Source organism: Pelodiscus sinensis, chromosome 26 (assembly GCF_049634645.1).
Source record: "Pelodiscus sinensis isolate JC-2024 chromosome 26, ASM4963464v1, whole genome shotgun sequence".
In the NCBI taxonomy this organism is placed as follows: domain Eukaryota; kingdom Metazoa; phylum Chordata; order Testudines; family Trionychidae; genus Pelodiscus; species Pelodiscus sinensis.
In genome coordinates, this window is record NC_134736.1 from 17,125,692 (window position 1) to 17,134,401 (window position 8,710).

Below are 8,710 nucleotides of genomic sequence, written 5' to 3' on the forward strand. Positions count from 1 at the left end.
TGACAATGCTGTGGTAAAGAGAAATCTGTTTCATTTCCAGGACTCTCATGCTACACCTTGCCCTAATGGAACCTACGGTGAGCAGAAGGGTCTGGGCAGAGCAGACGAATGCTTGCTATGTCCTGCAGGGAAGTATTGCTACAGGGAATGGAGAGAGCCCCGAGGAATTCCCCATCCGGTGAGTGCCCACAGACCTAACAGGCCTCCGACAGTGACTCCGTTCAGCTCTTGTAGGGCTCAGGTCTAAGGGATCCACATCCAGGAAACCAACCCACAAAAGGGACCAAACCCCCAAATAAACCCATCTTACTCTGTGTAAAAGTTTTACACAGAGGAAGTTCATAAGGTCTTCCCACTTTTCATTCAGAGGTATGCACAGAGATTGCTCCTACTCCAGGTAACAATTATTTACACTGGGCTTGATAATAAACAGAAGTGTTTTATTAAATATAAAAAGTGGGATTCAAATGGCTGCAAGTGAAAACAAATCAAAGTAAGTTACTACATTTGAAATGAACAAAAAAGGCCAGTTAGTTCTTATCCAAATCAGAGTTAATCTTTACTCTGGCCAGGGTCTACAGTTACTTTAAAGTTTTTGTCATCTTCTTAGGCTGGGCCAGACAATTTCAAAGGCCAGCTGAAGACAAAGGACTGATGGCTTCCCATTGCTTAAATAAACTTTTCCCCAAGGCAGGAACCCTTTGTTTAGCACCCTCCATCCCGCTGGAAAAGTACGAGGTTCAGGATGGATTTCAATACCAGCTGGCATTGTCACATACCTTTCTAGGACCAACCATAGTTCAGGCTGATAGGACAAACAGGACCAATCACAGGTCATTGGTTTGAGTACTGAGTCATTAAGTACTTGAAGAATTACTAATAGCCCTCATTAGCATATTTATAAGAATAAATAGATTCACACTTCATAATTCTAACTTTATATACAAGAATGACACATGCATAAAAATAGGATATAGAGATTCTGCAGATTGTAACTTTAATACCAATATATTACATAAATAGTTTTTGCATAAATCATCTTTGAGTTATGCATATTCATATCCATAAGCCAATTTTCATAAAGCATGGGGGGCCATGACAGGGGCTTATTTGTGATCGTTAGCCAGATGATCGTCTATCCAGTGCTCCTGTGATGTGATGCTCTAATGAAATACAATCCATGAAAGATACCCCAGTTGCCAGCAGCTGGTGCCTGTCTGGTTCTAATGGATTTTGGGAGCTGTCATTGTGCCAGGCCCATCTCCAAAGACCTGGGACTCTTACATCAATAAGAAATATAAGGAAGAAAGCTGTAGTAACAATAATTAGATGGGAGGTTCAGCAGCATGGAGAGTACCAAACTTTTAGCTGAAAGAGAGAAGTTTGTCAATGCCGTACTACCCTTCCCTCCTCGGTGGGCATATGTTGACACTATGCAGGAGCATGCTTCCTCCTTGCTTGAACTAGCTCCTTAAAATTGGTGGGTAGCCTGGGCAGTAACTTGGGCTTGTCACCCAAGAATAAACCCACACAGCTGCATGGATTAATAGTCAAGCAGCTAGCCTAAGCTGCTGTGTATGTGCTACCTCCCTGGGGGGCTTGCATGTCTGTTCTAGCTGCTCTGGAAAAGGCGTTCCCAGCTCCACTGTAGGCAGCGTCTCAGGCCCCAGAACTCTATAGGCATCCCAAGGGTCCCATCACTCCACACTGTGGCAGGAGTGAACAGGAGGATCCTTTTACCTGCAGTGGGCTGAGATCAGGAGACAGAATGAGGCTGATGTTCTGCAGTTAGGTTCTCTTCAACATTGCACCCACTCTTGACTTTGCAAGGTCATTACCCTGCCCTTTGCTCATGCAACAGCTTCCCTCTTTCCATCCACCAGCAATGCTGCCTTTGTACCTCAGCCAGGCCCCTTCTTTCTCCCATCCCCTGTATCACTGATCTCCTACACCTCCGTCTGCTCTCTTCTAGCTCCCAAGCTTCCTCCTTTAACAGCTTATATTGTGGGATATGGACTGTGTCTAACAACTGGTCTTTGTACAGCACCAAGCACATTGTCAGCACTCAACAAAATGAATAAAAATAAATAAACAAAGAGCTGGTGGATATTCTTCAAAATTTGAGATTTTGTTGACTTTTTTTCATCAACATTTTGACCGATTCTAAACAAAAAGGGCAAAATTTAATTTAGAAAATGTTATGGGGTTTTCTTTTTCTTTTTCTGCCCATTTCCAATAATAAAATAGAAGTTTCTAATTCTGGCCAAAGCTCAAGCCACTTCTTATTGTAGCTGAATTGATTCACTCAAAACAGCAAGGACAACCCAGGACTGATGATCCCTTTTGTTTCCCAGACTGGAGACTGTCCCGCAGGATACACGTGTCCTCCAGGGACTGGATTCCCCTTCTCTTTTCCATGCCTGGCCGGCTTTTACTGGAATGGTTCTTCTGTGGAAGGAGGAAATACTTGCAAACCATGTCCTGCAGGGTACTATTGTGATTCTCCTGCCATGACCCAGCCCAAACCATGCCCCGTAGTAAGTTGTTCCACTGTGGTTTTGTAATAAATGAGGTGGCAGGTGGGGCAAGTTCAGGTTTCTTTAAAAGCTGTTAGCCCTGTAAGTAACTGGCTTTGCTTTTCAGGGTTCTTACTGTGCCACAGGCAGCTCCCGTCCTGAGCCCTGCCCGGCGGGCACTTATGGTACCAGGAAGAAGCTGGCAGCATTGCTAGACTGCAGCCCGTGTGGACGTGGATTCTACTGTGCTGGTCAAGGACAGACGGGCCCCAGCGGCCTCTGTGAGGCTGGGTTCCTCTGCCAGGGCAGAGCAGTGACGCCGGTAAGTTGCGTGTTAGGTCCTTCCCCACTCAGAGCTGGACTCCATTTCACTGGCTAGGTGTGACGGACTCCAGGGTCAGTCTGCCCTGCAGCTGGAAGCAAGCTTCCCACATTGTCAGGCTTGCACTAGGTGGCTCCAGCTACTACCTAGAAGTAGCTGTGTGGATGTTGAGGCACTGCTTGGGCCTACAAACCCAATGGCTGCGTCTAGACTGGCATGATTTTCCGCAAATGCTTTTAACGGGTCTGTTTTCCAATTTCAGTTGCCTATGGATGGCGTGACAGGTGATATCTGCCCTGCGGGAGCATACTGCCCACCTGGCTCCCCCTTGCCTACACCCTGTCCTCCAGGGACCTATAGTAATGTGAGTGGGTTGAGGAGCCTGGAGCAGTGTTTAGACTGTCCACCTGGGTGAGTTTTCCATCCTGCAGAAGAACATTGCTCAGTTTTACAAGGATGCCGTGTGACTGCTCTCTCCTGCTGTAAACGCATGTGATCGTCAGAGACTCCGCAGTGAGGGACCCTCAGCGTGAGACTGATCTCTTTGGCTATTCACATGCTTAACGTTAGGTTTGTTGAATCCAAAGTGCAGGATCCCAGACCCAGAGACTCTCCATCCGATTAATGTTAGACCCTGTCAGTGAGAGACCGTTTGTGGTGTAGGCTGGATGGGGTATTCTCCCCATTGTTCAGTGTGTGACATTCCCATTGACAGCCAAGGCTTCCAATGGTTAGAAACTGAAGCCAGCTAGAGCAGTTCAGACAGGAAAAGGCATAAATCTTTAACAGTGAGAGTAATTAACCATAGAACAATTCATGGTGGATTCTCAAGATGGGATGTTTTCCTAGAAGTTCTGTTCTAGGGATTATTTTAGGATGCTTGCTGGCCTGTGTTACGCAGGGGGGCAGACTAGATGATCACAATAGCGGCTTCATTTCCCTCTGCTGATCAGCATTGACAGAGCCATGTAGTTTAGACACACCCTCTGGCTACGTCTACACTGGCCCCTTTTCCGGAAGGGGCATGTAAATTTCACCAGTCGTCGTAGGGAAATCCGCGGGGGATTTAAATATCCCCCGCGGCATTTAAATAAAAATGTCCGCCGCTTTTTTCCGGCTTTTAAAAAAGCCGGAAAAGAGCGTCTAGACTGGCCCCGATCCTCCGGAAAAAGTGCCCTTTTCCGGAGGCTCTTATTCCTACTTTGAAGTAGGAATAAGAGCCTCCGGAAAAGGGCACTTTTTCCGGAGGATCGGGGCCAGTGTAGATGCTCTTTTCCGGCTTTTTTAAAAGCCGGAAAAAAGCGGCAGACATTTTTATTTAAATGCCGCGGGGGATATTTAAATCCCCCGCGGATTTCCCTACGACGACTGGTGAAATTTACATGCCCCTTCCGGAAAAGGGGCCAGTGTAGACGTAGCCCAAGTGTTCTAGTAAATGCTGTCAGTGTGATATCTGGTGTTGTTTGGTCCGTGCAATTTCCTTTGTACTTTATTATGAAGGGGACAATAAGTCTGGATAAGACCCAAAGCTCAGAGGGAATCCAAACCATCCCTTCACCTTGGTATTTTACATTACTACATTCTTGTGCACCCTGTTTGCAGCCAGTAAGATACACAACAATATAAGAAAGACGTATATGATAATATTTGTGTTCCACCAAGGAACTGGAATCTACCAGGAATTTCATGAGACTATCTCCTTTGTGAAATTTTCCACCCAAGGTCATGAAGCTAGAAGTTTGTGGGCTGTGGGGGGAAGAACCTGTGAACATTAGTGAGTTTATCTGACCACTACTGAAAAGTTTTGGTTCATGTTTCCTTAACAGCTACTAAGAGGAAAGAAGCTTTATTCTCTCTACCAAACTGTTAAATGTAGAAGTTTACTGTCTTGATTAAAATAATTACATTCTGAAAAAAGAATAGCCCATCCTGTGTAATCCCTACAAGACCCATGCACATGGGTCCTATGTGCTTCCAATCAGTTAATGCGTCCTTTATTGTTGCAAGACAGTGCTTTCCTGTGGCGAAAGGAACTATTTTTAATTATGATTTGTGCTTTTCTCCATACCCAGGCTGTACTGTGATGGGATAAACAGCCAGGCTCCCACCGGACCCTGCAAACCTGGCTACTTCTGTACTGCAGCTGCCAAAACTGCCCTTCAGCAGGTGGTCATGGAGGGGCATTATTCTCTGGCAGGAGCTTTCAGACCAGAACCCTGCCCTCTTGGGAGTTTCCAGCCTGTAAGTGCCGTGAACTAAGTTACACCTATTCTGGGAACACAGAAGCCTTCAGAGTCTGAATCAGTAGAGCAGATATTTAAGAGATGTTAGCACCAGACTGAGTGACTCTGCTGGCTTCAGGTTTTCTCTTAAACTCGACACTCGCCCCAGGTGTGACAGACTAAATTCTGCCCATGTCTGGAGTGGGGTGGAAGAGGGACAGTCTGACCTGTGGTCTGGGACAGGGAGCTGCTCTGATATCTTTAAATTGCCTTGGAAACCTTACCCCTGTTGGTCCTAGCCAGACACATGGGCTGCGTCTAGACTGGCATGACTTTGCAGAAATACTTTTAACGGAAAAGTTTTTCCGTTAAAAGTATTTCCGCAAAAGTGCATCTAGATTGGCATGGATGCTTTTGTGCAAAAGGGCTTTTGTGCAAAAGCATCCGTGGCCAGTCTAGTCGCAATTTTGCGCAGGAAAGCTCCGATCGCCATTTTAGCCATCGGGGCTTTTTTGCACAAAACAGTTCTTCCCTCTCTACGCTGGCCCTCTTGCGCAAGTATTCTTGTACAAGAGGGCTTTTTCCCGAGCAGGAGCATGAAAGTATTTGTGCAAGAAGCACTGATTTTGTACATTACAAAGTCAGTGCTCTTGCGCAAATTCAAGCAGCCAGTGTAGACTGCTGGCAAGTTTTTGCGCAAAAGCACTTGCTTTTGCACAAAATCTTGCCAGTCTAGATGCACCCATGGTGTTATCCACAACAGGGTGTGCAGCCTGTTACACCTACACTTCCTTTCCCATTGCTCGCAACCCTCCTTTTGAACCAGTGGGTGCTCTAATGCTCAGTTCCTGCTGTTCTCCCTCTAGGCCCTTGGTCAGTCTCTGTGCAGGAAGTGCCCAGAGGGAACATTTTGCAATCAGACAGGCCTGGCCGAGCCTGTGACTTGTCCCAAAGGACATTACTGCCCAGCTCAGAGTATCCTGCCTCTCCCGTGTCCAGTGGTAAGAGTCAAGTGTGTTTCCTTCCATCTAAACGTTCTTCCTTGGAGACTTCTTGCCCTCAGAGGGCTTCAGTTGCTCTCTCTGTGCAGGGCACCTATATGGACATGCCCAGTGCTACAGGAGCAGGATCCTGCAAACCCTGCAAGGCAGGCATGTACTGCAGCACAGCTGGTCTGGCCGTGCCTGAGGGGCTCTGCCAGCCAGGACACTATTGTGCTCAAGGGTCCAACAGTACCTCACCTGTGAGTATTGGACTGGCCGATGGAGGCCGCCCTTCTTACGCAGCATGAAGTGATTCAGGCACAATATTAACCTGTTTCCTTTGTTCCAGGTGGGACTTCCTTTTGGTGATCTTTGCCTAGCAGGGTATTACTGCCCTGCTGGCACGAAACACCCGAGGGAGATGCCATGTCCTGCTGGAACCTGGAATGAGAGGAGGGGAGCCCATGATGCCACCTGGTGTCTGCCCTGTCCCCCTGGGTTCTTCTGCAACGTGGCAGGTCGAGCTTCCCCCGCAGCGCCTTGTGCACCAGGTAAGACATGGTTTCGGCTTTTCCAACCCCCAGGCAGTTGACTCCCCCCCCCCCCCGTTTTAATGGCTATTGTTTTCTGCTGGGTACCCTCCCACTGCTGCAGCAAGACAAGGTGTGTGATGGGATCCCTGCGTTCTCTGTTTCAGGCTATTACTGCACAGGAGGGACGCAGACCCCAAGGCCCTTGGATGCTGTGACAGGCGATCGCTGTCCTGAAGGACACTTCTGCCCAGCAGGCTCAGCGGCACCTTCCCCCTGCCCAGATGGGGACTATAGCAATGCAACAGGTCTGGAGCTGGGGAGAGTGACGCTTTGCTTGCGCTGCTCTCTACGTGGGAGGGATCTAGCAATCCAGCTTGCACAGCATGGCCCCCGTGGTAGTGTCCTGTTTCCCTATCACAGTGCAATGAGCCTTCCAAGCCGAATACTTGCTGGTGTAAGTGAATGGAACACTTCTAAAGTCCAGCAGAGCTGTGCCTCCTGGGAGTCAGCCGTGTGCCCAGCGTTCACCCCTACAGAGTCATAAAACCCCCTCAACGGCAAAGCCGGATCTCACCCATTCTGACTGGCGTGGGGGCAGTCCCATACAGGCCTGCTGCCACCGGGACAAAGGGAATAGTTGTCCTGGGCCCCAGGGCTGTAGCAGCAGTGACAGCCAGAGCCACAGGCTCTTTAAATTATCGCTCTGGAGCGCCAGGCTGTGCGCTCTGGGCAGCACTAAGGATTGGGAGAGGCGCATCGCACCCCACGCCGCACTGAAGGCCAGCCGCCATTGGCCCCACCCCTGGCACCCTCGGCCCTGCCCCTTCTGGGAGCACTGAGCCGGACCCCCCCACACACACACTTTGCCCAGGGGTCCACAGAGGCTGTCAGCTCCACAAGGCTGAGAGACACAAATATGTCTCCAAATAGCTCCAGGGCTGTTGCACTGTAATGGAATAAGGATGCCGCAGTTGATGGGGATGCTGTGTGATGGGGAGATGTCCCAGAGGACCACGTTCCATACATGGTCCAAGTCCCAGAAGCAAAGTGGCAGCTATGTTGTACATTAACAGAGCTGTTAAATACTCAACCAGATTTCCTCATCCATTAAATGAGCAGAGCTGGGGATGAGTAGAAATCCTCTTCCAGGGGCTGCTAGCCTTCTGGGTAAGCACTCTGAAAAGTAGATGCTTCTGCAAACTTCCTGGCCCTGCAATCCAGGGCTAGAACGCTTGCTAGAGCAAGCTACCTCGTGAGCTTTGCAGTATGTCTGCAGACCAGTGAAACCAGGAAAGGAAAGGAAATACCATTTTTAGGGTATTTCCAATCCTGTTTCAAGTCCAGAACCAGGCAAGACAGAGTCCTACAGAAGTGAGTCTGCTCAGTGGTGCTTTTTCTTTCCTTTCCTGAACTGCCCTCTCAGGTCAAGACAAATGCTTTCCCTGTCCAGCTGGATTTCACTGTCAGCGCGGCATAATTCACCACTGTCCACCTGGCTTTTATTGTCCCGAGAAGACTGGAATCAGCTTTTACCCTTGTCCAGCAGGGACTTACAACCCATCTCATGGAACCAGTCAGGCTGAAAAGTGCCTGTGGTGCCCAGCAGGTAAGGAGCCCTCTGAACACAGTAATTGTCAACTCTCCCATCCTGTGGACCACTCTGAAAGAGAGACACCACTCCATGTACTACCTCTGTTCCCACGGCCAGTGTTGCCAATTGGGGAGGTCAGTGGTACAACCCTTTAGTCAAAGTTTTTCCACTTCCTTGCAATTCCGTAAGTTGTGGGGTGGGGGCTGACTACTTTTAAGCAGCAGTTGTGTACTGGATCAGTACAGGTGCTGCCAACATGATCCAAAGCATCACTCCAGCTGCATGGTTACTATGCCGCTCAAATTTGACCCATATGGCCCTCCATCACAGCAGGGCCAAATTGTACTGCAACCTGGTATGCAGGGAATCTGTCCCAGTACAGAAGAGTGCAGGGAAAGCTGCTGAGAACTCAATTCCTGGGAGCATGGGCAAGAAAGGGGAAACTCCACACCAGAAGAAAAATGGGGATCCCGGCAGGAAGAAAGAGGAGGAATGAGCAGCACCATCATAGGGGTCCTGCTGGGGAGTGCAAAGACTAAAATT

At 48.7% G+C, this 8,710-nt stretch overlaps 1 long non-coding RNA gene across 1 annotated transcript; it reads left to right on the top strand.

Moving 5' to 3' along the window:
* Positions 1-6,433: 6,433 nt before the first annotated feature.
* Positions 6,434-8,176, top strand: LOC142820508 (uncharacterized). The gene is made up of 3 exons (XR_012897729.1): positions 6,434-6,594; positions 6,741-6,881; positions 8,000-8,176. It is a non-coding gene; the product is annotated as an uncharacterized LOC142820508 (long non-coding RNA).
* Positions 8,177-8,710: the final 534 nt, after the last annotated feature.